This window comes from Hemitrygon akajei, chromosome 25, assembly GCF_048418815.1.
Source record: "Hemitrygon akajei chromosome 25, sHemAka1.3, whole genome shotgun sequence".
NCBI classification, from domain to species: Eukaryota; Metazoa; Chordata; class Chondrichthyes; order Myliobatiformes; family Dasyatidae; genus Hemitrygon; species Hemitrygon akajei.
Genome location: NC_133148.1, coordinates 61,824,012 through 61,849,268, shown reverse-complemented (window position 1 = coordinate 61,849,268; position 25,257 = coordinate 61,824,012). Strand labels below are relative to the sequence as shown.

The following is a 25,257-nucleotide window of genomic DNA, read 5'->3' as shown; positions in this document are numbered from 1 at the left end:
CCATGGGTACAACCCCCCACCATGGGCTCAAACCCCCACCATGGGTACAACCCCTCACCATGGGCTCAAACCCCCACCATGGGTACAACCCCCCACCATGGGCTCAAACCCCCACCATGGGTACAACCCCTCACCATGGGTACAGCCCCTCACCATGGGTACAGCCCCCCACCATGGGTACAACCCCCCACCATGGGCTCAAACCCCCACCATGGGTACAACCCCTCACCATGGGCTCAAACCCCCACCATGGGTACAACCCCTCACCATGGGTACTGCCCCCCACCATGGGTACAACCCCTCACCATGGGTACAACCCCCCACCATGGGCTCAAACCCCCACCATGGGTACAACCCCTCACCATGGGCTCAAACCCCCACCATGGGTACAACCCCCCACCATGGGAACAGCACCCCACCATGGGTACAACCCCCCACCATGGGCGCAAACCCCCACCATGGGTACAACCCCTCACCAAGGGTACAACCCTCCACCATGGGTACAGCCCCTCACCATGGGTACAACCCCCCACCATGGGTACAACCCCTCACCATGGGTACAACCCCTCACCATGGGCTCAACCCCCCACCATGGGCTCAAACCCCCACCATGGGTACAACCCCTCACCATGGGTACAACCCCCCACCATGGGTACAGCCCCTCACCATGGGTACAACCCCTCACCATGGGTACAGCCCCTCACCATGGGTACAACCCCCCTCACCATGGGTACAACCCCCCACCATGGGTACAGCCCCCACCATGGGTACAACCCCTTACCATGGGTACAACCCCTCACCATGGGCTCAAACCCCCACCATGGGTACAACCCCTCACCATGGGTACAGCCCCCACCATGGGTACAGCCCCCCACCATGGGTACAGCCCCCACCATGGGTACAGCCCCCCACCATGGGTACAACCCCTCACCATGTGTACAACCCCCCATCATGGGTACAGCCCCCCACCATGGGTACAACCCCTCACCATGGGCTCAAACCCCCACCATGGGTACAACCCCCCACCATGGGTACAACCCCTCACCATGGGTACAAACCCCCACCATGGGTACAACCCCTCACCATGGGTACAACCCCTCACCATGGGCTCAAACCCCCACCATGGGTACAACCCCCCACCATGGGTACAACCCCTCACCATGGGCCCAAACCCCCACCATGGGTACAACTCCCCCACCATGGGTACAGCCCCTCACCATGGGTACAACTCCCCACCATGGGTACAACCCCTCACCATGGGTACAACCCCTCACCATGGGCTCAAACCCCCACCATGGGTACAGCCCCCCACCATGGGTACAACCCCTCACCATGGGTACAAACCCCCACCATGGGTACAACCCCTCACCATGGGTACAACCCCTCACCATGGGCTCAAACCCCCACCATGGGTACAACCCCCCACCATGGGTACAACCCCTCACCATGGGCTCAAACCCCCACCATGGGTACAACTCCCCCACCATGGGTACAGCCCCTCACCATGGGTACAACTCCCCACCATGGGTACAACCCCTCACCATGGGTACAACCCCTCACCATGGGCTCAAACCCCCACCATGGGTACAACCCCCCACCATGGGTACAACCTCTCACCATGGGTACAAACCCCCACCATGGGTACAACCCCTCACCATGGGTACAGCCCCCCACCATGGGTACAGCCCCCACCATGGGTACAACCCCCCACCATGGGCTCAAACCCCCACCATGGGTACAATCCCCCACCATGGGTACAGCCCCCCACCATGGGTACAACCCCCCACCATGGGTACAACCCCTCACCATGGGTACAACCCTCCACCATGGGTACAGCCCCCCACCATGGGTACAGCCCCCCACCATGGGTACAACCCCTCACCATGGGTACAAACCCCCACCATGGGTACAACCCCTCACCATGGGTACAGCCCCCACCATGGGTACAGCCCCCACCATGGGTACAACCCCCCACCATGGGCTCAAACCCCCACCATGGGTACAACCCCCCACCATGGGTACAGCCCCCCACCATGGGTACAACCCCCCACCATGGGCTCAAACCCCCACCATGGGTACAACCCCTCACCATGGGTACAGCCCTCCCACCATGGGTACAGCCCCCCACCATGGGTACAGCCCCTCACCATGGGTACAACCCCCCACCATGGGTACAGCCCCTCACCATGGGTACAGCCCTCCCACCATGGGTACAGCCCCCCACCATGGGTACAGCCCCTCACCATGGGTACAACCCCCCACCATGGGTACAACTCCCCCACCATAGGCTCAACCCCTCACCATGGGTACAACCCCCACCATGGGTACAGCCCCCCACCATGGGTACAACCCCTCACCATGGGTACAACCCCCCACCATGGGCTCAGCCCCCCACCATGGGTACAACCCCTCACCATGGGCTCAAACCCCCACCATGGGTACAACCCCTCACCATGGGTACAGCCCCCCACCATGGGTACAACCCCTCACCATGGGTACAACCCCCCACCATGGGCACAACCCCCCACCATGGGTACAACCCCCCACCATGGGTACAGCCCCCCACCATGGGTACAGCCTCCCACCATGGGTACAACCCCCCACCATGGGCTCAACCCCTCACCATGGGTACAACCCCCCACCATGGGCTCAACCCCTCACCATGGGTACAACCCCCCACCATGGGTACAGCCTCCCACCATGGGTACAACCCCCCACCATGGGCTCAACCCCTCACCATGGGTACAACCCCCCACCATGGGTACAACCCCCCCCACCATGGGTACAACCCCCCACCATGGGTACAGCCTCCCACCATGGGTACAACCCCCCACCATGGGCACAACCCCCCCAACCATGGGTACAACCCCCCACCATGGGTACAACCCCTCACCATGGGTACAACCCCCCACCATGAGTACAACTCCCCACCATGGGTACAACCCCCCACCATGGGCTCAAACCCCCACCATGGGTACAACCCCCCACCATGGGTACAGCCCCCCACCATGGGTACAACTCCCCCACCATGGGTACAACCCCTCACCATGGGTACAACCCCCCACCATGGGTACAACCCCTCACCATGGGCTCAAACCCCCACCATGGGTACAACCCCTCACCATGGGTACAACCCCCCACCATGGGCTCAAACCCCCACCATGGGTACAACCCCCCACCATGGGTACAGCCCCCCACCATGGGTACAACCCCTCACCATGGGTACAACCCCCCACCATGGGCACAACCCCTCACCATGGGCTCAAACCCCCACCATGGGTACAACCCCTCACCATGGGTACAACCCCCCACCATGGGCTCAAACCCCCACCATGGGTACAACCCCTCACCATGGGCTCAAACCCCCACCATGGGTACAACCCCCCACCATGGGTACAGCCCCTCACCATGGGTACAACCCCCCACCATGGGTACAGCCCCCCACCATGGGTACAACCCCCCACCATGGGTACAACCCCCCACCATGGGCTCAACCCCTCACCATGGGTACAACTCCCTCACCATGGGTACAACCCTCCACCATGGGTACAACCCCTCACCATGGGTACAACCCCCCACCATGGGTACAACCCCTCACCATGGGTACAACCCCCTACCATGGGTACAACCCTCCACCATGGGTACAGCCCCTCACCATGGGTACAACCCCTCACCATGGGTACAACCCCCCCACCATGGGTACAACCCCTCACCATGGGCTCAACCCCCCACCATGGGCTCAAACCCCCATCATGGGTACAACCCCTCACCATGGGTACAACCCTCCACCATGGGTACAGCCCCTCACCATGGGTACAACCCCCCACCATGGGTACAGCCCCCCACCATGGGTACAGCCCCTCACCATGGGTACAGCCCCCCACCATGGGTACAACCCCTCACCATGGGTACAACCCCCCACCATGGGTACAACCCCTCACCATGGGTACAACCCCTCACCATGGGCTCAACCCCCCACCATGGGCTCAAACCCCCACCATGGGTACAACCCCTCACCATGGGTACAACCCCCACCATGGGTACAGCCCCCCACCATGGGTACAACTCCCCCACCATGGGTACAGCCCCCCACCATGGGTACAACCCCTCACCATGGGTACAACCCCCCACCATGGGCTCAACCCCTCACCATGGGTACAGCCCCCCACAATGGGTACAACCCCTCACCATGGGTACAACCCCCCACCATGGGTACAGCCCCCCACCATGGGTACAATCCCCCACCATGGGTACAACCCCCCACCATGGGTACAACCCCTCACCATGGGTACAACTCCCCCACCATGGGTACAGCCCCCCACCATGGGTACAACCCCTCACCATGGGTACAGCCCCCCACCATGGGTACAACCCCTCACCATGGGTACAACCCCCCACCATGGGCTCAACCCCTCACCATGGGTACAACCCCCCACCATGGGTACAGCCCCCCACCATGGGTACAATCCCCCACCATGGGTACAACCCCCACCATGGGTACAGCCCCCCACCATGGGCTCAACCCCCCACCATGGGTACAACCCCTCACCATGGGTACAGCCCCCCACCATGGGCTCAACCCCCCACCATGGGTACAACCCCTCACCATGGGTACAACCCTCCACCATGGGTACAACCCCCCACCATGGGTACAGCCCCCCACCATGGGTACAACCCCTCACCATGGGCTCAAACCCCCACCATGGGTACAACTCCCCCACCATGGGTACAGCCCCTCACCATGGGTACAACTCCCCACCATGGGTACAACCCCTCACCATGGGTACAACCCCTCACCATGGGCTCAAACCCCCACCATGGGTACAACCCCCCACCATGGGTACAACCTCTCACCATGGGTACAAACCCCCACCATGGGTACAACCCCTCACCATGGGTACAGCCCCCCACCATGGGTACAGCCCCCACCATGGGTACAACCCCCCACCATGGGCTCAAACCCCCACCATGGGTACAATCCCCCACCATGGGTACAGCCCCCCACCATGGGTACAACCCCCCACCATGGGTACAACCCCTCACCATGGGTACAACCCTCCACCATGGGTACAGCCCCCCACCATGGGTACAGCCCCCCACCATGGGTACAACCCCTCACCATGGGTACAAACCCCCACCATGGGTACAACCCCTCACCATGGGTACAGCCCCCCACCATGGGTACAGCCCCCACCATGGGTACAACCCCCCACCATGGGCTCAAACCCCCACCATGGGTACAACCCCCCACCATGGGTACAGCCCCCCACCATGGGTACAACCCCCCACCATGGGCTCAAACCCCCACCATGGGTACAACCCCTCACCATGGGTACAGCCCTCCCACCATGGGTACAGCCCCCCACCATGGGTACAGCCCCTCACCATGGGTACAACCCCCCACCATGGGTACAGCCCCTCACCATGGGTACAGCCCTCCCACCATGGGTACAGCCCCCCACCATGGGTACAGCCCCTCACCATGGGTACAACCCCCCACCATGCGTACAACTCCCCCACCATAGGCTCAACCCCTCACCATGGGTACAACCCCCACCATGGGTACAGCCCCCCACCATGGGTACAACCCCTCACCATGGGTACAACCCCCCACCATGGGCTCAGCCCCCCACCATGGGTACAACCCCTCACCATGGGCTCAAACCCCCACCATGGGTACAACCCCTCACCATGGGTACAGCCCCCCACCATGGGTACAACCCCTCACCATGGGTACAACCCCCCACCATGGGCACAACCCCCCACCATGGGTACAACCCCCCACCATGGGTACAGCCCCCCACCATGGGTACAGCCTCCCACCATGGGTACAACCCCCCACCATGGGCTCAACCCCTCACCATGGGTACAACCCCCCACCATGGGCTCAACCCCTCACCATGGGTACAACCCCCCACCATGGGTACAGCCTCCCACCATGGGTACAACCCCCCACCATGGGCTCAACCCCTCACCATGGGTACAACCCCCCACCATGGGTACAACCCCCCCCACCATGGGTACAACCCCCCACCATGGGTACAGCCTCCCACCATGGGTACAACCCCCCACCATGGGCACAACCCCCCCCACCATGGGTACAACCCCCCACCATGGGTACAACCCCTCACCATGGGTACAACCCCCCACCATGGGTACAACTCCCCACCATGGGTACAACCCCACACCATGGGCTCAAACCCCCACCATGGGTACAACCCCCCACCATGGGTACAGCCCCCCACCATGGGTACAACTCCCCCACCATGGGTACAACCCCTCACCATGGGTACAACCCCCCACCATGGGTACAACCCCTCACCATGGGCTCAAACCCCCACCATGGGTACAACCCCTCACCATGGGTACAACCCCCCACCATGGGCTCAAACCCCCACCATGGGTACAACCCCCCACCATGGGTACAGCCCCCCACCATGGGTACAACCCCTCACCATGGGTACAACCCCCCACCATGGGTACAACCCCTCACCATGGGCTCAAACCCCCACCATGGGTACAACCCCTCACCATGGGTACAACCCCCCACCATGGGCTCAAACCCCCACCATGGGTACAACCCCTCACCATGGGCTCAAACCCCCACCATGGGTACAACCCCCCACCATGGGTACAGCCCCTCACCATGGGTACAACCCCCCACCATGGGTACAGCCCCCCACCATGGGTACAACCCCCCACCATGGGTACAACCCCCCACCATGGGCTCAACCCCTCACCATGGGTACAACTCCCTCACCATGGGTACAACCCTCCACCATGGGTACAACCCCTCACCATGGGTACAACCCCCCACCATGGGTACAACCCCTCACCATGGGTACAACCCCCTACCATGGGTACAACCCTCCACCATGGGTACAGCCCCTCACCATGGGTACAACCCCTCACCATGGGTACAACCCCCCCACCATGGGTACAACCCCTCACCATGGGCTCAACCCCCCACCATGGGCTCAAACCCCCATCATGGGTACAACCCCTCACCATGGGTACAACCCTCCACCATGGGTACAGCCCCTCACCATGGGTACAACCCCCCACCATGGGTACAGCCCCCCACCATGGGTACAGCCCCTCACCATGGGTACAGCCCCCCACCATGGGTACAACCCCTCACCATGGGTACAACCCCCCACCATGGGTACAACCCCTCACCATGGGTACAACCCCTCACCATGGGCTCAACCCCCCACCATGGGCTCAAACCCCCACCATGGGTACAACCCCTCACCATGGGTACAACCCCCCACCATGGGTACAGCCCCCCACCATGGGTACAACTCCCCCACCATGGGTACAGCCCCCCACCATGGGTACAACCCCTCACCATGGGTACAACCCCCCACCATGGGCTCAACCCCTCACCATGGGTACAGCCCCCCACCATGGGTACAACCCCTCACCATGGGTACAACCCCCCACCATGGGTACAGCCCCCCACCATGGGTACAATCCCCCACCATGGGTACAACCCCCCACCATGGGTACAACCCCTCACCATGGGTACAACTCCCCCACCATGGGTACAGCCCCCCACCATGGGTACAACCCCTCACCATGGGTACAGCCCCCCACCATGGGTACAACCCCTCACCATGGGTACAACCCCCCACCATGGGCTCAACCCCTCACCATGGGTACAACCCCCCACCATGGGTACAGCCCCCCACCATGGGTACAATCCCCCACCATGGGTACAACCCCCACCATGGGTACAGCCCCCCACCATGGGCTCAACCCCCCACCATGGGTACAACCCCTCACCATGGGTACAATCCCCCACCATGGGTACAGCCCCCCACCATGGGCTCAACCCCCCACCATGGGTACAACCCCTCACCATGGGTACAACCCTCCACCATGGGTACAACCCCCCACCATGGGTACAGCCCCCCACCATGGGTACAACCCCTCACCATGGGTACAACCCCCCACCATGGGTACAGCCCCCCACCATGGGTACAGCCCCCCACCATGGGCTCAACCCCCCACCATGGGTACAACCCCTCACCATGGGTACAACTCCCCCACCATGGGTACAGCCCCCCACCATGGGTACAACCCCTCACCATGGGTACAACCCCCCACCATGGGTACAACCCCTCACCATGGGTACAACCCTCCACCATGGGTACAACCCCCCACCATGGGTACAGCCCCCCACCATGGGTACAACCCCTCACCATGGGTACAACCCCCCACCATGGGTACAGCCCCCCACCATGGGTACAGCCCCCCACCATGGGCTCAACCCCCCACCATGGGTACAACCCCTCACCATGGGTACAACTCCCCCACCATGGGTACAGCCCCCCACCATGGGCTCAACCCCCCACCATGGGTACAACCCCTCACCGTGGGTACAACCCTCCACCATGGGTACAGCCCCCCACCATGTGTACAACCCCTCACCATGGGTACAACCCCTCACCATGGGTACAGCCCCCCACCATGGGTACAGCCCCCCACCATGGGTACAACCCCTCACCATGGGTACAACCCTCCACCATGGGAACAGCCCCCCACCATGGGTACAGCCCCCCACCATGGGTACAACCCCTCACCATGGGTACAGCCCCCCACCATGGGCTCAACCCCCCACCATGGGTACAACCCCTCACCATGGGTACAACCCCCCACCATGGGTACAACCCCTCACCATGGGCTCAACCCCTCACCATGGGTACAGCCCCCCACCATGGGTACAACCCCTCACCATGGGTACAGCCCCCCACCATGGGCTCAAACCCCCACCATGGGTACAACCCCTCACCATGGGTACAGCCCTCCCACCATGGGTACAGCCCCCCACCATGGGTACAGCCCCTCACCATGGGTACAACCCCCCACCATGGGTACAGCCCCTCACCATGGGTACAGCCCTCCCACCATGGGTACAGCCCCCCACCATGGGTACAGCCCCTCACCATGGGTACAACCCCCCACCATGGGTACAACTCCCCCACCATAGGCTCAACCCCTCACCATGGGTACAACCCCCACCATGGGTACAGCCCCCCACCATGGGTACAACCCCTCACCATGGGTACAACCCCCCACCATGGGCTCAGCCCCCCACCATGGGTACAACCCCTCACCATGGGCTCAAACCCCCACCATGGGTACAACCCCTCACCATGGGTACAGCCCCCCACCATGGGTACAACCCCTCACCATGGGTACAACCCCCCACCATGGGCACAACCCCCCACCATGGGTACAACCCCCCACCATGGGTACAGCCCCCCACCATGGGTACAGCCTCCCACCATGGGTACAACCCCCCACCATGGGCTCAACCCCTCACCATGGGTACAACCCCCCACTATGGGCTCAACCCCTCACCATGGGTACAACCCCCCACCATGGGTACAGCCTCCCACCATGGGTACAACCCCCCACCATGGGCTCAACCCCTCACCATGGGTACAACCCCCCACCATGGGTACAACCCCCCCCACCATGGGTACAACCCCCCACCATGGGTACAGCCTCCCAACATGGGTACAACCCCCCACCATGGGCACAACCCCCCCCACCATGGGTACAACCCCCCACCATGGGCTCAAACCCCCACCATGGGTACAACCCCCACCATGGGTACAGCCCCCCACCATGGGTACAACTCCCCCACCATGGGTACAACCCCTCACCATGGGTACAACCCCCCACCATGGGTACAACCCCTCACCATGGGCTCAAACCCCCACCATGGGTACAACCCCTCACCATGGGTACAACCCCCCACCATGGGCTCAAACCCCCACCATGGGTACAACCCCCCACCATGGGTACAGCCCCCCACCATGGGTACAACCCCTCACCATGGGTACAACCCCCCACCATGGGTACAACCCCTCACCATGGGCTCAAACCCCCACCATGGGTACAATCCCTCACCATGGGTACAACCCCCCACCATGGTCTCAAACCCCCACCATGGGTACAACCCCTCACCATGGGCTCAAACCCCCACCATGGGTACAACCCCCCACCATGGGTACAGCCCCTCACCATGGGTACAACCCCCCACCATGGGTACAGCCCCCCACCATGGGTACAACCCCCCACCATGGGTACAACCCCCCACCATGGGCTCAACCCCTCACCATGGGTACAACTCCCTCACCATGGGTACAACCCTCCACCATGGGTACAACCCCTCACCATGGGTACAACCCCCCACCATGGGTACAACCCCTCACCATGGGTACAGCCCCTCACCATGGGTACAACCCCTCACCATGGGTACAACCCCCCCACCATGGGTACAACCCCTCACCATGGGCTCAACCCCCCACCATGGGCTCAAACCCCCATCATGGGTACAACCCCTCACCATGGGTACAACCCTCCACCATGGGTACAGCCCCTCACCATGGGTACAACCCCCCACCATGGGTACAGCCCCCCACCATGGGTACAGCCCCTCACCATGGGTACAGCCCCCCACCATGGGTACAACCCCTCACCATGGGTACAACCCCCCACCATGGGTACAACCCCTCACCATGGGTACAACCCCTCACCATGGGCTCAACCCCCCACCATCGGCTCAAACCCCCACCATGGGTACAACCCCTCACCATGGGTACAACCCCCCACCATGGGTACAGCCCCCCACCATGGGTACAACTCCCCCACCATGGGTACAGCCCCCCACCATGGGTACAACCCCTCACCATGGGTACAACCCCCCACCATGGGCTCAACCCCTCACCATGGGTACAGCCCCCCACCATGGGTACAACCCCTCACCATGGGTACAACCCCCCACCATGGGTACAGCCCCCCACCATGGGTACAATCCCCCACCATGGGTACAACCCCCCACCATGGGTACAACCCCTCACCATGGGTACAACTCCCCCACCATGGGTACCCGCCCCCCACCATGGGTACAACCCCTCACCATGGGTACAGCCCCCCACCATGGGTACAACCCCTCACCATGGGTACAACCCCCCACCATGGGCTCAACCCCTCACCATGGGTACAACCCCCCACCATGGGTACAGCCCCCCACCATGGGTACAATCCCCCACCATGGGTACAACCCCCACCATGGGTACAGCCCCCCACCATGGGCTCAACCCCCCACCATGGGTACAACCCCTCACCATGGGTACAATCCCCCACCATGGGTACAGCCCCCCACCATGGGTACAACCCCCCACCATGGGTATAGCCCCCCACCATGGGCTCAACCCCCCACCATGGGTACAACCCCTCACCATGGGTACAACTCCCCCACCATGGGTACAGCCCCCCACCATGGGTACAACCCCTCACCATGGGTACAACCCCCCACCATGGGTACAACCCCTCACCATTGGTACAACCCCCCACCATGGGTACAGCCCCCCACCATGGGCTCAACCCCCCACCATGGGTACAACCCCTCACCATGGGTACAACTCCCCCACCATGGGTACAGCCCCCCACCATGGGTACAACCCCTCACCATGGGTACAACCCCCCACCATGGGTACAACCCCTCACCATGGGTACAACCCTCCACCATGGGTACAACCCCCCACCATGGGTACAGCCCCCCACCATGGGTACAACCCCTCACCATGGGTACAACCCCCCACCATGGGTACAGCCCCCCACCATGGGTACAGCCCCCCACCATGGGCTCAACCCCCCACCATGGGTACAACCCCTCACCATGGGGACAACTCCCCCACCATGGGTACAGCCCCCCACCATGGGCTCAACCCCCCACCATGGGTACAACCCCTCACCATGGGTACAACCCTCCACCATGGGTACAGCCCCCCACCATGGGTACAACCCCTCACCATGGGTACAACCCCTCACCATGGGTACAGCCCCCCACCATGGGTACAGCCCCCCACCATGGGTACAACCCCTCACCATGGGTACAACCCTCCACCATGGGAACAGCCCCCCACCATGGGTACAGCCCCCCACCATGGGTACAACCCCTCACCATGGGTACAGCCCCCCACCATGGGCTCAACCCCCCACCATGGGTACAACTCCTCACCATGGGTACAACCCCCCACCATGGGTACAACCCCTCACCATGGGTACAACCCCCTACCATGGGTACAACCCTCCACCATGGGTACAACCCCTCACCATGGGTACAACCCCCCCACCATGGGTACAACCCCTCACCATGGGCTCAACCCCCCACCATGGGCTCAAACCCCCACCATGGGTACAACCCCTCACCATGGGTACAACCCTCCACCATGGGTACAGCCCCTCACCATGGGTACAACCCCCCACCATGGGTACAGCCCCCCACCATGGGTACAGCCCCTCACCATGTGTACATCCCCCCACCATGGGTACAACCCCTTACCATGGGCTCAACCCCCCACCATGGGCTCAAACCCCCACCATGGGTACAACCCCCTACCATGGGTACAACCCTCCACCATGGGTACAACCCCTCACCATGGGTACAACCCCCCACCATGGGTACAGCCCCTCACCATGGGTACAACCCCCCACCATGGGTACAGCCCCCCACCATGGGTACAGCCCCTCACCATGGGTACATCCCCCCACCATGGGTACAACCCCTCACCATGGGTACAACTCCCCCACCATGGGTACAACTCCCCCACCATGGGTACAGCCCCCCACCATGGGCTCAACCCCCCACCATGGGTACAACCCCTCACCATGGGTACAACCCTCCACCATGGGTACAGCCCCCCACCATGGGTACAACCCCCCACCATGGGTACAACTCCCCACCATGGGTACAACCCCCCACCATGGGTACAGCCCCCCTACCATGGGTACAACCCCTCACCATGGGTACAACTCCCCACCATGGGTACAACCCCCCACCATGGGTACAGCCCCCCACCATGGGTACAACCCCTCACCATGGGCTCAACCCCCCACCATGGGTACAAACCCCCACCATGGGTACAACCCCTGACCATGGGTACAACCCCTCACCATGGGCTCAAACCCTCACCATGGGTACAACTCCCCACCATGGGTACAACCCCCCACCATGGGTACAACTCCCCACCATGGGTACAACCCCCCACCATGGGTACAGCCCCCCACCATGGGTACAACCCCTCACCATGGGCTCAACCCCCCACCATGGGTACAAACCCCCACCATGGGTACAACCCCTCACCATGGGTACAAATCCCCACCATGGGTACAACCCCCCACCATGGGTACAGCCCCCCACCATGGGTACAGCCCCTCACCATGGGTACAACCCCCCACCATGGGTACAACTCCCCCACCATGGGTACAGCCCCCCACCATGGGTACAACCCCTCACCATGGGTACAACCCCCCACCATGGGCTCAAACCCCCACCATGGGTACAACCCCTCACCATGGGCTCAAACCCCCACCATGGGTACAACCCCCCACCATGGGTACAAACCCTCACCATGGGTACAACCCCCCACCATGGGTACAACCCCTCACCATGGGTACAGCCCCTCACCATGGGTACAACCCTCCACCATGGGTACAGCCCCTCACCATGGGTACAGCCCCCCACCATGGGTACAACCCTCCACCATGGGTACAGCCCCTCACCATGGGTACAGCCCCTCACCATGGGTACAACCCCTCACCATGGGCTCAACCCCCCACCATGGGTACAACCCCCCACCATGGGTACAACCCCTCACCATGGGTACAGCCCCCCACCATGGGTACAGCCCCCCATCATGGGTACAACCCTCCACCATGGGTACAGCCCCTCACCATGGGTACAGCCCCTCACCATGTGTACAACCCCTCACCATGGGCTCAACCCCCCACCATGGGCTCAAACCCCCACCATGGGTACAACCCCTCACCATGGGCTCAAACCCCCACCATGGGTACAACCCCCCACCATGGGTACAAACCCTCACCATGGGTACAACCCCCCACCATGGGTACAACCCCTCACCATGGGTACAGCCCCTCACCATGGGTACAACCCTCCACCATGGGTACAGCCCCTCACCATGGGTACAGCCCCCCACCATGGGTACAACCCTCCACCATGGGTACAGCCCCTCACCATGGGTACAGCCCCCCACCATGGGTACAACCCCTCACCATGGGTACAACCCTCCACCATGGGTACAGCCCCTCACCATGGGTACAGCCCCCCACCATGGGTACAGCCCCCCACCATGGGTACAACCCCTCACCATGGGTACAACCCCCCACCATGGGTACAACCCCTCACCAAGGGTACAAACCCCCACCATGGGTACAACTCCCCACCATGGGTACAGCCCCCCACCATGGGTACAACCCCTCACCATGGGTACAACCCCCCACCATGGGCTCAAACCCCCACCATGGGTACAACCCCTCACCATGGGTACAGCCCCCCACCATGGGCTCAACCCCCCACCATGGGTACAGCCCCCCACCATGGGCTCAAACCCCCACCATGGGTACAACTCCCCCACCATGGGTACAGCCCCCCACCATGGGTACAGCCCCCCACCATGGGCTCAACCCCCCACCATGGGTACAGCCCCCCACCATGGGCTCAAACCCTTCACCATGGGTACAACTCCCCCACCATGGGCTCAAACCCCCACCATGGGTACAACTCCCCCACCATGGGTACAACTCCCCCACCATGGGTACAACCCCCCACCATGGGCTCAACCCCCCACCATGGGTACAACCCCTCACCATGGGTACAACCCCTCACCATGGGTACAGCCCCCCACCATGGGCTCAACCCCCCACCATGGGTACAGCCCCCCCACCATGGGCTCAAACCCCCACCATGGGTACAACTCCCCCACCATGGGTACAGCCCCCCACCATGGGTACAGCCCCCCACCATGGGCTCAACCCCCCACCATGGGTACAGCCCCCCACCATGTGTACAACCCCTCACCATGGGTACAGCCCCCCACCATGGGTACAACCCCTCACCATGGGTACAACTCCCCCACCATGGGCTCAAACCCCCACCATGGGTACAACTCCCCCACCATGGGTACAACTCCCCCACCATGGGTACAACCCCCCACCATGGGCTCAACCCCCCACCATGGGTACAACCCCTCACCATGGGTACAGCCCCCCACCATGGGTACAACCCCCCACCATGGGCTCAGCCCCTCACCATGGGTACAGCCCCCCACCATGGGTACAACCCCTCACCATGGGTACAGCCCCCCACCATGGGTACAACCCCCCACCATGGGCTCAACCCCTCACCATGGGTACAGCCCCCCACCATGGGCTCAACCCCCCACCATGGGTACAACCCCCCACCATGGGTACAGCCCCTCACCATGGGTACAGCCCCCCACCATGGGCTCAAACCCCCACCATGGGTACAACTCCCCACCATGGGTACAAACCCCCACCATGGGTACAACCCCTCACCAAGGGTACAGCCCCTCACCATGGGTACAACCCCTCACCATGGGTACAGCCCCTCACCATGGGTACAGCCCCCCACCATGGGTACAACCCCTCACCATGGGTACAACCCCTCACCATGGGTACAGCCCCTCACCATGGGTACAACCCCCCACCATGGGCTCAACCCCCCACCATGGGTACAACCCCTCACCATGGGTACAGCCCCCCACCATGGGTACAACCCCCCACCATGGGCTCAACCCCTCACCATGGGTACAGCCCCCCACCATGGGCTCAACCCCCCACCATGGGTACAACCCCCCACCATGGGTACAGCCCCTCACCATGGGTACAGCCCCCCACCATGGGCTCAACCCCCCACCATGGGTACAACCCCTCACCATGGGTACAGCCCCCCACCATGGGTACAACCCCTCACCATGGGTACAGCCCCCCACCATGGGTACAGCCCCCCACCATGGGCTCAACCCCCCACCATGGGCTCAACCCCCCACCATGGAGGACATCTTCAAAAGGCAGCAACTCACGAAGACAGCATGTATCACAAAGGCCCTCTTCTCATGACTACCATCGGGGTGGAGGGAAGAGCCTGAGGACACGCACTCAATATTTTAGGGACAGGCCCTTCCCGTCTGCCGTCAGATTGCTGAGCGGTGCCTCAGTATTCCTCTTTTGCACCATTGATTGATTGATTGATTTCCCTTTATGCGTTTCAATGTCTTGCTGCCAGAAACCCCCACATTTCACAAGCTATGCCAGTGATAATAAGCCTGATTCTGAATTATCTTGCTCTCTGACCCCTTCCTCATTCTGCAAACCCCTTGATATCTCCCTCGACTGCATACAATTAATTTCAAACCACGTAAAGCTGTACAAGGACAGGCCCTACGGCGCAAAATGTCTGCTCCAAGTGAAACTAATCCTGTTTGCCTTCACAATGTTGCCACCCCCCTCATTTCTTCATTTATTTAAATCCCACTTTCATCTCTGCTTCCAGCAACTCCCCTGGGAGCACAATGCGGGCACCACCACTCTTTGTGAAAAAAACTTGCCTCTTAAATCTCCTTAAAATTTTTCCCCTCTCACCATAACATTTCTACCCTGGGTCTCTGTCTACCCTGTCGATGCCTCTTGTCATTTTATGAACATCACTCCTCAGTGTTCAGCTCCAGAGAAAACAACCCTTGTTTTCCCAACCCCACTGAACTCCGAACAGAGTTAGACTAAACTTTAACCCCTTCCAAAACGAATACAGGAAGAGGAAGGAGAGGGGCACCCAGTTAAAGGGGTTGAGATGGCTGAGGTGAGAGAAAGAGGTAGGCAGAGTCAAGGAAAGTGGAGGGGACTCACTGTGAACGAGAGTGCGATTGAACTTGAGAGAGAGAGAGAGAGAGAGAGGCAGGAGAGAAGAAGAGAGAGAGAGAGAGAGAGAGAGAGAGAGAGGAAGGGAGAGACAGACAGAGAGAGATGGAGAAAGTTTGAGACAGAGAAAGAACAAGACTGAGAGAGAGAGAGAGAGAGAGAGAGAGAGAGAGAGAGAGTGTTGAAGGGAAAGGTAAACTTAGGTATATGGACAGGAAAGGAGTGGAGGGTTATGGGCTGAGTGCAGGTAGGTGGGACTAGGTGAGATTAAGAGTTCGGCACGGACTAGGAGGGCCGGAATGGCCTGTTTCCGTGCTGTGATTGTTATATGGTTATATGGATACGTAAATGGGGGAATGGATTAAGGGCTATGATTAGCTTATTTAGCTTACAGGTACCTTATGTTGGTTGTTGTACAGCCAGAACGGGAACCTCACACAGCCACAAATGATGCACCAGACATTATTCCCTAATACTGTTAGACATAGGTCTAAATAAAGAATTATCTGGTTGCACAAAGCATTTTTGAGGTATAACATAACTAAATAGGGGAAGGACAGCATGGGAGTGGGTGGCAGAACATTGGAGAGTAAGGGCAGGTGTCACGATAAAGAACTGAGATTATATCCATGCTGGTCTTGGCAGAAATAATTATAACTAACCAATAATGATTTTACACCTAATTGTATCTTACCATGTGATCGAAACTATTCTAAAACTGTGTTAACTCATGTAATTATAATATTTCCTGTAATGATCAATGTTATAAATTGTGTGGAATTGTGTTCGGGGTCCGGGCAGTGTCCGGACTGTCTCTTTGGGAGATCAGTCTGGATCTTCCCCCATAGCATGCTATGAATAAAAAGAGAAGTTTGGTGAAGGATCGCTTGTTTTATGGTTTTATTGGACTCGTGATACCTTACTGCATCGGGTCGATCAGCCTGGCAGTTTGGCGAGCTGGCCAGGAGTCCAAGACGAGGTCCCCTAGAGAGCGTGAGTGGTCACTCGGTGGCAGTAACCTGAGAAGGACTGAGTCCACAAGGTAAGATTTGCCTTGATCTCTCTCTCATTAATTGTCCACCTTGAGGATCCCCTCGTCTGGGGCGTAAACCTCTGATGGACTCCTTCCGAAACCGCCCGAGTACCACGGGTCAGCAGGTTCGGGGTAACAGAGGACCCGAGGAGGTATTGTGAGTATTTAAGGTTGTGAGGTATCAGGGTAACAGAGGACCCGATGAGATATTGTGAGTATTAAAGTTAATGAGGTATCGGGGTAACAGAGGACCCAACGAGATATTGTGAGTATTTAAGGTTGTGAGGTATCGGGGTAACAGAGGACCCGACGAGATATTGTGAGTATTTAAGGTTGTGAGGTATCGGGGTAACAGAGGACCCGACGAGATATTGTGAGTATTTAAGGTTGTGAGGTATCGGGGTAACAGAGGACCCGACGAGATATTGTGAGTATTTAAGGTTGTGAGGTATTGGGGTAACAGAGGACCCGACGAGATATTGTGAGTATTTAAGGTTGTGAGGTATCGGGGTAACAGAGGACCCGACGAGATATTGTGAGTATTTAAGGTTGTGAGGTATCGGGGTAACAGAGGACCCGACGAGATATTGTGAGTATTTAAGGTTGTGAGGTATCGGGGTAACAGAGGACCCGACGAGATATTGTGAGTATTTAAGGTTGTGAGGTATTATGACAATTAAAGTCTGTGTGTGCTGAAGATTTGGGCAGCGGATCATTAACAGTGATCTATTACATTTTTCTTTGGGTGCGTCGCCACGAATCGGGCAGTGGGTTAGTGGCAGTAACATTTGAAGCTGGCGAGCACCTTAATTGGCAGGGGGGATCGGGGTGCGTAGCACCGTAAATTGACTAGCACGGGACAGAACAGAAGTTTGGCCAAACACAGGCTCTCTCCTGCAGTCCATCCGGATGTTGTAAATACGCTTTGGGAGTATGCTTATGATAATTTGCCTGTCTCAGCGTCCAGCCTTAGACCGGTAGTTAGTGGTAAAGTTGTTACTTAGAGAAATTATACCAAGATTTGAGGAACCCAGACAGTTAAGTTTGGACACTGGCCCTCATTTTGAACTTATAGTCCTTTAATATCTTTGGACTATTGGACTATTTTTACTGTGCTCATAGTCTGTTTTTTTTATCAATTATGCTATTGTTTGCACTGTTGTAACTATATGTTGTAACTATATGGTTTTGTGCAGGTCTTGTAGCTTTAGTTTTTGGTCTTGTTTGTCTGGTGGAATTGAAGCTCCTTTCCGGGGAACGCGCTAAGACGGTAGCACGATATTAATACGCAGCAGCCTCTCCGGACTCTGGATTGGGGATTGCCAAACGTTACGTGGATTTTCTGGTGTAGTCTGTTTTGTCATGTGCTTTTGTGATATCATTCTGGGGAAACGTTGTCTCATTTTTTTAACTGCGTTGCATTTGTGGTTTCTAAATGACAATAATCTGAATCTGAATGTTGTGGGGCAAATGAAGAGCTATGCCAGGGACAGCAGTTTCACTGTGCCTACCACCCGAATAGTGGAACGAGCTAATAGCACCCTGAAAAAAAAAAGCTGACTAAGTTAATGTCCGAAACCAGACTGAGCTGGCTGAAGGTCCTTCCACGAGGAAATCTGCCGATGCTGGAAATTCAAGCAACAACACACAAAATGCTGGTGGAACGCAGCAGGTCAGGCAGCATCTATAGGGAGAAACACTGTGTCCTGACGAAGGGTCTCGGCCCGATACGTCGACAGCGCTTCTCCCCATAGATGCTGCCTGGCCTGCTGTGTTCCACCAGCATTTTGTGTGTGTTGTTTGAAGGTCCTTCCGTTAGCTTTATACCATATGAGAATTACCCCACATTCCACAACAGGGGTATCTGCAGCTGAAATTGTTTATGGGCATCCTGGAAGGACCCCAAGGGATGCTGACTTGCAGCCCTCTGCCCAAATTGACCTTAATGTCATGGGGGGATGAATTGCAGAAGTACTTTCACCTAAGTATTGTGTACAGTTTTGGTCTCCAGGGTTAAGGAAGGACATCCTGGCTGTAGAGGAAGTGCAGCATAGATTCACGAGGTTAATTCCTGGGATGTCCGGACTGTCTTTACGCAGAGAGGTTAGAGAGACTGGGCTTGTACACACTGGAATTAAGGAGATTGAGAGGGGATCTGATTGAAACATATAAGATTATTAAGGGATTGGACAAGATAGAGGCAGGAAATATGTTTCAGATGCTGGGAGAGTCCAGTACCAGAGGGCATGGTTTGAGAATAAGGGGTAGGTCATTTAGGACAGAGTTAAGGAAAAACTTCTTCTCCCAGAGAGTTGTGGAGGTCTGGAATGCACTGCCTCGGAAGGCAGTGGAGGCCAATTCTCTGGATGCTTTCAAGAAGGAGCTAGATAGGTATCTTATGGATAGGGAATCAAGGAATATGGGGACAAGGCAGGAACCGGGTATTGATAGTAGATGATCAGCCATGATCTCAAAATGGCGGTGCAGGCTCGAAGGGCCGAATGGTCTACTTCTGCACCTATTGTCTATTGTCTATTAACGTCCTCTCTAAAGTTTCTCCACTCTCAGGTAAGGAATACCCTTCAGGATTCCGGAGGGCAAGGAGAGGCGTGGCCGGAGCTGAAAATGGGAGATCCGGTACTGACCAGGGTTGGGGAGCGTCCCAACTTGGACCCCGGTGGAAAGGGCCATTCTAGATACTTCTGCAAACGGCGGCGGCAGTTTCGGCTCAAGGCCAGGAACGCTGGAAGCATCTCAGTGACTGTCAAAGATGGCTTTCTGGCGGCACTTGTGGACTCATTTCTTTACTGTGTATTGCAATTGATTCCTGAGAGGACAAACTTGTTTTTATCCAGTACATGAACGACTGGACGGCAACCGTACTGCTTATTATCCTTCGGTACAGTCTGTGGAGCACGGTGTGTGGCTAACCCATTGGCGCTAGCCTGGAAGGTAACGTGGAGGACAGTTCAGGGGCAGAATGGAAAGGGGATAGAGGGATATTTTATTGAGGGAATAGGTGGTAACCATGCCGTGGACCCTGAGTGTTTGGGGGACCCGCGAACGGCATGCAGTGGGGGAGGGGGAAGAGTGGGTACCTAGTACACGCTGTCGAAACACCCGGGATTATCCCTTCTGTTTTACGGGAAAGGGATGGGGATGCGTTTTCGCCGGGGAAATGCCTTGCCTGGAGAAACAGTGTTTGGACCACCGATGTAAGAGAGACAAGGGAATATTCTCTTGCGAATGCGTCCCAAAAACAATGCGTGCCCCTCTCTAAGGGGAGTTCAGTATGTATGTGGATATTGTTAATGGGACTCGTGTCGGCTGGTTCAGGGACTTTAGGACTACTCCCTGTATCCCGAGGCGTACTTACGGTAAGATACAATAGCACTTCGTAAGAATTCTTGCTACCGGGCCAAGACCGGATCTGTGTCCCTGATAGCTCGAGCCGTTCAGCGCCCGTGTAGTTGGTTATCATGAGAGGGAGAGAGTAACAGGAGGGAATAAACAGCCTGTGCCTAGTGTGTGGCTCAGCGCACCCGGAGCAGCCCGGCGGCCCGTTCCAACCTGACCTTCCGAAAGATGTGAGGTGTGGGTCTGTACGTTAATCGCCGCTGTAAATTGCCTTTAGTGTGTGGGGAGTGATTTGGGGGAGTTAACAGGAACGTGGGGAGAGAGTAGAGGGAGAATTAGTAGGGAATGAGGTACTGTAATTACGCGAGTCTGCATCGGACAAGAGACCAAAATACTTTCTTCCTATGCTGATATTTACCAACTAATTCAGTTTTTACTCATTACCTGAAATGGGAAGAAACGTGCTGTCTCCTTACCTGCTATGCGATTCCATTGCGAGTGCTGAAATCACTCATTTCACTTTCCTTTTAGCAGAACCAAAATGAAACCTCCCTGTGGAATTTGACCTCTAATCGTGCATATCAAAAACATTGGTGCAAAAATTATCTGGTACTTGTATGTGTGTGTGTGTGAGAGAGTGTGGGTGTGTGCGTGCGTGTGGCGCGTGAGTCTGTGTGTGTGTGTGTGCTTGTGTGTGTCTGTTGGTGTGTGCGTGTGTGTGAGTGTGTGCGTGTGTGAGTGTGTCTGTGTGTGTGAGTGTGTCTCTGTGTGTGTGTGAGTGTGTGCATGTGTGTGTGGGTGTGTGTGTATGTGTGTGTGCGTGCATGCGTGTGTGTGTGTTTGTGGGTGGGTGTGTGAGTGTGTATGCATGTGTGTGAGTGTGTGTGTGTGTGTGTGTGTGGTGTGTGTGTGAGAGGAGTATGTGTGTATGTGTGTGTGTGTGTGTCTGTTAGGAGTTAGGAGCACGTGGAGCTGTGACACTTGGACTGGGAGTATTGCTCCAATAAACCCTGAGAACAACATTTGAGATCTCGGTCCAGAAGAGTGAACAATAAGGTATTGCACCAAACCCTTAAGCACCCATGGCCTCTTGGTAGAGGGCCTGAGTTTGAGGGAAAAAATACACATACCACACTCTTTCCAAAAGGTGTGTGGAAAAATTATATTTATACACACACATACAAGTACACATACAGCACACACATACTCACAGACACAAATGTACAGATCATTAAAACCATAAGAGATAGGAGTAGAATTAGGCCATTCGGCCCATTGAGTCCCTTTGCCATTCCATCATGACTGATTTATTATCCCTCTCTACCCCACTCACCTGCCTTCTCCCCGTAACCTTTGATGCCCTGACTAATCAAAATCTTTCAACTTCCACTTAAATATACCCAATGACTTGTCCTCCACAGACACCCACAGCAGTGAGTTCCACAATTCACCTGACAGTTACACCCACACTCACACACACACACACAAACACACACACACACACTCACACACACACGCAGGTGTGCGTGCACACACACGCCACACGCACACACACTCACACACACACGCAAGCACACACACTCATACACACTCACACGTACACACACACGCACAGCGCACACAGTCATACACACACACGCACGCACACACAACTCACACACACACGCACGCACACACACTCACACACACACACGCAAGCACACACAGTCACACACACACACGCTCACACACACACGCTCACACACACACTCACACGCACACACCACTCACACACACACCACTCACACACACACTCACGCACACACTCACACGCACACCACACTCACACACACACTCACACGCACACACACTCACACACACAGTCACACACACACACTCACACGCACACACACTCACACACACAGTCACACACACACACACTCACACACACACACTCACACACACACTCACACGCACACACACTCACCACACACACTCACACGCACACACACTCACACACTCAGTCACACACCACACACACTCACACGCACACACACTCACACACACAGTCACACACACACACTCACACGCACACACACTCACACACACAGTCACACACGCACACTCACACGCACACACACTCACACACACACTCACACACACACAGTCACACACACACTTCCAACATCTGCAGAATCTTTTGTGTTTTTTTTCAGAATCCAAACCTCAATCTGTCTAACAGTCTCTTAAATGCCACGATTATCTCGGCTTGCAGCCCCACCCCTGGCCCTGTCACTCTGTGGTAGGTTCCGTGCACTGGCCACTCTTATCTGACAGCTCTCCCTGAAACCTTCCTTCAGGGTACTGAATGACCTCCGGTACTTTTCTACACTGGGAAAGGATCCTGTGCCGTTCTATGAACGTGGTATATTGGCACCGCAGATTGTGCTGGTTGTTGCCAAACGACACATTTTACTGTTTGTTTCAAGGTGCCTGCGATAAGGACCTGTGATAAGGACCTGGCCATGAACCCCTCCCGCCTGCGCGCCCAGCATCAGCTGTGAGTCGCTTGAGGTCACCATGGAAATGCAAATGCCTCCCAGTGAAACGGCTGGAATTTACATCGCAATGCAAAGTCTTTACAGATGAATGGACGATACAAACCCGAGGTGGGGGGGGGGGGGGTCTCAGGCCACCATTATGGGGAGGAAGACGGCAGTGGGGATCTAATGCAGACAGATAGTAAACAACTCAGCTGGCTGGCAAGGTTAGGGCTTCAGTAGCAAAACGGTCTTAGCGTGGTCTGCTGTGGCCCGTGGTGCATTTAGGGAGGTTCCTCTGCTGTTGTAACGTGTGGTTATCTGAGTTACTGCCAGCCTGAACCATTCTGGCCATTCTCTCCCGACAAGGTGTAATTTGCCCATAGAATTGCCGCTCACTGTCTGACGCCCCACTCTCTGTAAACCCAGACTGTTGTATCAGCAACTCCATTGTTGACAGGAATAACGCTGCCTCTTTTCCATCTGTGACTATAACCAGTGCTTTGGCAACTTCCAGCACAGCACACCGTGCAAGACTGGACATGAGATTTCTATTCAAGTATAAGGAACTCTTTACAAGAAAGACATCTTTCCCAGACCCAGCGGAGAACTTTCAATGTGCATTCAATGCGTTAACAGAAGAACCATGGTGATATACACTTCAGTGGCCACTTTATCATCTACCTCCCGCAGTTAATGAAGTGGCCAATGAGTGCATGTTATGTGTTCAGAGATGCTCTGTGGTCACCTGAGTACTCTCACCTTCCTGTCAGCTTGAACCAGTCTGGCCATTCCCCTCTGACCCTCTCTCATTAACAAGGTGTTCACTGCCGCTCTCTGGATTTTTATTTTTTTGCTTTTCAACATCATTCCCTGTAAACACTAGAGAATGTGGTGCGTGAAAATCCCAGGAGATCAGCAGATTCCAAATACTCAAACCACCCCATCTGGCACCAACAATCATTCCATAGTGAAAGTCACTTAGATCACATTTCTTCCCCCAATCTGATGTACTGAACTCTTGACTACGTCCGCATAATTTTATGCGTTTAGTTGCTGCCACATGATTGACTGATTAGATATTTACATTAACGAGACAATGCAACCTAATAAAGTAGCCACTTAGTGTATATTTGCACAAGATCCCACAGTAGTCACATGAAACAAATCTGAGACTTCTCCTTGTCAAGAGAAACTCGTGACATTGTTAATATGCACAGTTCAATATCCCAGCTGAAAGGTAACAGCTCAAAGTTCTATTGCAATCTCAGTCCTGATTTCTGTGCTCAACTTCCGAGGAGGAATTCGACTCTCAACCTTCAGTGGTGAATGCTGCCCACTGATGCCAACTCTGGGCATCAAGGTGGGGTGGAGGTGGAGGAGAGGCTTGGAGGGACGGGGAGGATGAAAGTGATGGGATGTGTGTGTGACAGGGAGAGGGAGAGAGTGACAGAGAGAGAGGGAGAGAGAGAGAGAGAGAGAGAGATAGCACGAAAGAAAGGAGGCATTTGAGGAAGGGAATAGGAGGCTTGGCACACTTTACTTGGAAAGATTAGTTTTATTGGTCACATTGACATCAAACGTGGA

General features: G+C 56.9%; 1 protein-coding gene across 3 annotated transcripts in view; it reads right to left on the bottom strand.

Annotated features, from left to right (window-relative positions):
• Window positions 1–25,257, bottom strand: part of LOC140716646 (exocyst complex component 3-like protein 2) — a 107,218-nt gene that overhangs the window by 57,597 nt on the left and 24,364 nt on the right. The window contains exon 1 of one of the 3 annotated variants that reach the window (XM_073029480.1): window positions 21,628–21,730. The exons of the other annotated variants lie outside the window; for them this stretch is intronic. The gene's annotated coding sequence lies outside the window, so the exon portion shown is untranslated. Of the gene's footprint in view, window positions 1–21,627; window positions 21,731–25,257 lie in introns of those variants that run through there. 3 annotated transcript variants of the gene reach the window in all.